A 5,320-nucleotide genomic window follows, 5' to 3' on the forward strand; every position below is an offset into this window, starting at 1 on the left:
ATCCAGGACTCCCTCAGTAGCCCCCGAACTAGGCTTCAATGGCGATGAGTCCGGCGCGTAGATTGTCTTCGGCATTGCAAGGCGGGTTCTTCTCCAAATCCTGTGTACCTGTTGAATAGCGTCCGGCTTCCTGTAAATATTGCGCTCCTCGGCCTCCACGCCCAATAATGGCCATCTTCCACGTGTTGAACGAATGCGAAAAGCCAGGGTATTTTTACATTTACCCCCCTAGCCGTGCAAATGAGCTGCCTATAAAAGAGACGAGGATCTAGATCCGAATCACACCATCCTCCCTTCGCGAGCGTTCATCAGAGCGTATCTGACAGAAATCCATTCCATCATGGACAGTCGACGCGGCTCCTCCTCTCGCCCTCCCAGCCCTCGGCCTAGAGATTGGGAGAGATGCTCCGTCCCGCACAGCGAGTTAGTGACGCTCCAAACCAAGGGATTTCTTCCCCCAGCCTTCATGGTTTCGGTTCGAGCCGGACTCGCCACCTATAAAGGCGGAAAACAAGCGGAGAGCGTCCCCAGCCCCTCCAAAGGAGAGCGGGTATGCTTTGTCTCTTATTTGATAAGAGGGCTCGGATTTCCAATTCATCCGTTTCTTCGGGGGCTCCTAGAGTTCTACGGTCTCCAGTTGCACAACCTTACGTCTGCCTCCATTTTGCATATCGCGGGCTTCGTGGCCCTTTGCGAGCTATTTTTGGGCATCGGGGCTCATTTTGCACTGTCGAAGAAGCTATTCTACCTTGTGCCCCGTTCTCAAGAGGGGTCAATATATCAAGTGGGCGGAGCCGAACTATGGCGCATCGCCAGGACCGGATATCTATCCGGAACCCCGAAGAAGGCGTCTGAAGACTGGCCTTCGGAATGGTTTTATATAGAAGATGTCCCCCTGCCGGACCCTGTTCGGATCGGCCTCCCTGAGTTCAATAACGCTCCTTTGAAGAAACGCCTAAGCTGGCGTCCACGGGGCCCTCAGAAGGAAAATGACAGGGGCGTCCTTTACCTGATGAGACGAATAAGGTTGTTAGCTCATTCCGGACTGACCATGATCGGGGTCATGGCCACATGCATTATGCGGGGGGTGCGGCCGCTCCAGTATAGAGGCCACCCTATGTGGGATTTCAACGGGGAGGATGATGCCACCCGCTGCGGCCGTAAGGGGCCGAGATCAGTCGCCGATCTGATGAAGATCTTGTCCGCATTGTACAAGGGAGAAGAGGAGGAATTCCACCGCGTCAATCCACAGGGCGGATTTTCTATGTACAACCCACCAAGCTGGGTAAGCGGACATTTATTTTTGCCTATCCGATCCATACTCCCATAGTCAAGTATCTCATTTTGTGATTTCGGCGCAGGAACTGCGCCGGGCCATAAGGGATATAAACAGCCCGCCTGCAAAACCCGAGGATCCGGAACGGTTCCTTGATCCGACCTCCCAAGAGGATCCGGACATATCGGTGGAGCTGATCGATGGGGTATTTCACCAACTGAGCATCGATAATGCCTTGGTCGCCATTACGGCCGATTACCCCAGAATACTTCCCGCCTCGCAGGTAACTGAGACCGAAGTCCCAATACTTTGAAAATGACCCATCCGTGCATGTTTTTGATCACCGTATACCAATGGTGTTTCGCATGGGAAGTCCTTGAGGCGGAAGGCCGAGCCTGCGACGCCAGTCAACAAGGGACAGCTAGGCCCAACAGGCTGAAAAGAAGTGCAGTCCAGATTGAAACGCCGGTGCAACGGTATGGCCTGCCATCTTGCTGCTAGGTTTTATTCCCGGGAGGCATACTAATGCTCGTGCTTTTTCAGGAGGAAGAGCGCTCGCCGGACTATATCCAGAGAGGTTGCCAATCAATCCTTCGCTCGCCAGGCTCCAAAGCCAGGTCCAGAAGCGAAGGCGAACACGAGGCGTGCGTCGGATGCTCCTTCGACAGAGGATGCCGACAGGTTATCTGCCACCAATTCCGAGGTGGAGAGTGCCATGAATCACAGGCGTCGCCGGACAGTTCTTCGTGACGCATGTTTCTCCCCAGAGGCATTGGATGCTTTCAGTTCAGGAGATGTGCACCTCCGTGCCGCTCAAAATGGTCTAGCTAGAGCCACGGAGCAGTATGTAAAAGACATACGGGTGAGAAAATTTGATAGTTATATATGCCAGTAGCCCCCGAGACTTGAAATAGTTAGAATAACTGATTTAAGGATCATTTATTGTGCAGGATCGTACGGAAAAGAATACCCAACTGTCCCAGGAGCTGGAGGAGTGCAAAGCCCAACTTGAGGCCGCACTAGCCGCAGCGGGGGAAGCCAAAGAGACCCCCTCTGGTAATATATGCCTTGAAAGATGAGTAATTTGTGAGATGCGCCGTGTGTATAAATCTGACAATAATATTGCAGATGGCGCCGGGATAGATCCGGACAAGCAACAGCTCATGCGCCGGTTAAAGGCCGGCGAGAGTGTGCTTACAAGGGTGAGGCAAGAGAAAAATAATCTCCAAGATGCCAACACCCAGCTGGGTGAGGAACTAAAGGATGTTCGTGCCCAGCTGTCTGACTCCGTTAAGGAGAATCGGGGGCTTCTACGCGGCATTTTTAGTAAGTGCTTGAACAAACTTTGAAAAAAGAGTTCGGCGAGGAAGTCGACTAACAGAGTTATGTTTGTAGCTATGCTCACAGGCCGTCCTGCAGAGGAAATGCCCGGTTCTACGGGTGACCTACTTCCCGAGCTCTTGCAACTACACGAACGAGTTCGGCAGGTGATGAGGCGTCGCCCAGGCCTTGTGGCCATCTGTCTCCCTGCCCGAAGGCCTTGGAGAGCCATAGAGGCTTCAGGGAGCGTGGTAGCGCTTCCGCTTATGGAAGATATCGGCCTGCCGTCAAGGCGTCAGGGAGGCCTAGGCCATGGTGAAGACGCGGTACATGAAGGCTGACCCAAACCACATGGCCGAGGTCGGACCTGCGGGGCCCGATGGGAAGGAGATCCCTGTGAGCTTAGTGTATGGCCAAGTAGAATTGGCCGCAAAGTATTCCCAACAGGACTGTAAACTAGACAGCCTGCTGGATGGCATTGAAGAGGAATATGCCCAGTCAAGTTGACTATGTAATTTAAGATGACATGTAAAATGCCTTCTAGCCGGATTGTAGATCGTTTGTCATAGCGGACCTTTTCGCTTCATCCTCGGGACCCAATAGTCCGGAGTGTGTCCGAATACCCTTGCGGTTATATAAGAACCGGGGCATGCGTGGAGACCAGGCGTAGGGGTCATTAGTGCTTTATCAGACAAGTGCCCAACTAGTTATGTTATATTACATGGTTAGTAAGAAACATCTTCCAGGGAGAATAGTTCCGTTAGGGGTTCCTTTCCCTGGGAGGCATGCCCTAAAGTGCATGTACGGACTGCGAAAAAGCAGAAAAACATCTGGGGGCAGATAAATAAATAGATAAGAATTCGTCTTTTAGTTCACCGACCGAATATTCACTTAAGAACGCTAGCTTTTGGCTTCACCCAGTCTGAGGTACACATCCGGCTGACCCGGCAGTAACAATCGTAGAGGTGCTCCCTTTACCGCCTATCCGAACAATTGGGAACGTAGGGGTAAGCACATGAGCCAGGCAATCCAGCTTGGCCAAAACTTAAGTCATATCGATGCATATAATGGTGAATAAAAGGTACATGCGGAAGTGTGACACATGTGTTGGGCATGAAGCCTGTATGAATAAGCTTCTGTTAAAGAAGCCCCCAGGTATAATGAGCGCGGATAGCGCGTCAAGTGTGTGCGAACAATGCGCGAACAAGCTTTCAAAGGCTGTAATAGGAAAGGAGGGAGCAGGAGAGAAACAGAAGACAGCTAATATGTAAAATATAGATGGAGGAAGGAGACGAACTCAGAATCCGGCGCTAGGCGTAGAATCTTCGGAGACGGGCTGCGTTCCATGGGTTTGGCTCGAGTCGGTTATCCGATGCATCTCGCAGACGGTACGCTCCACCAGTCAGGACTTGGTCGATGATAAAGGGACCTTCCCATTTGGGCTTGAGTTTGTCCTTTTTCTTGTCCGGCAGGCGTAGAACTAACTCGCCAACGTTGTAAGTTTTGGCCCGTACTTCTCTGCTTTGATATCTTCGAGCTTGCTGTTGATAGAATGCGGAACGGGCTTTTGCCACGTCACGCTCCTCCTCCAATGCGTCCAAACTGTCCTGCCGATCGAGCTCGGCTTCTCTTTCTTCGTACATGCGCACGCGAGGTGAGTCATGAATTATGTCACAGGGCAGAACTGCCTCTGCGCCGTATACCATAAAAATGGTGTAAGTCCAGTGGTGCGATTCGGAGTGGTCCGCAGCCCCCAGAGTACGGAGTCGAGCTCCTCTACCCAGTGCCTGTTAGATTCCTTGAGGTACCGCACTAATCTGGGTTTGATGCCACTCATGATTAGACCATTTGCTCGCTCGTCTTGACCGTTTAGTTTGAGGGTGATAGACCGAAGCATAGTCGAGCTTGATGCCCATGTTCTTGCACCAGAGTTTAACCTCGTCGGCCGTAAAGTTCGTGCCGTTATCAGTGATGATGCTATGGGGGACGCCGTAACGGTGTACGACCCCTGATATGAAGTCTATCACCGGTCCGGATTCGGCCATCTTAACAGGTTTGGCCTCTATCCATTTGGTGAATTTATCCACCATGACCAGTAGGTATTTTTGCTTGTGGGTTCCTCCTTTAAGGGGTCCAACCATATCAAGCCCCCAGACCGCGAAGGGCCAGGTTATGGGTATAGTTTTGAGGGCGGTTGGTGGAATGTGGCTTTGATTAGCAAAGAGCTGGCAACCGACGCATTGTTGGACTAAGTCCTGAGCATCTGCCCGGGCCGTCGGCCAATAAAATCCTATAGGAAGGCCTTGCCTACAAGGGCCCGGGCTGCGGCGTGGTGCCCGCCGAGTCCGGCATGAATTTCAGCCAGAAGGTTCCCCCCTTCTTCTTCGGAGATACACCTTTGAAGGACTCCAGTTCTGCTTTTCTTGTAAAGCCCTCCCTCATGGACTTTATAGGCTTTGGATCGCCGCATTATGCAGCGGGCCTCGTTTTGGTCCTCAGGAAGTTCCTGCCTGGTTAGGTAGGCTAGGAATGGTTCCGTCCACGGGGCGATGACTGCCATTATTACGTGGGCTGAGGATGTTACTTCGTTGGCAGGACCACCAATTGTGTCAGAATGTTCGGTGTCGATCAGTGCGGTTGGGTCCGGGTTGTTATTTCCGGACTCCCCCTCCCATAGTACGGATGGCTTAAACAACCTCTCTAGGAAGATGTTGGGAGGGACGG

The sequence above is a fragment of the Triticum dicoccoides genome, chromosome 2B, assembly GCF_002162155.2.
Source record: "Triticum dicoccoides isolate Atlit2015 ecotype Zavitan chromosome 2B, WEW_v2.0, whole genome shotgun sequence".
NCBI classification, from domain to species: Eukaryota; Viridiplantae; Streptophyta; class Magnoliopsida; order Poales; family Poaceae; genus Triticum; species Triticum dicoccoides.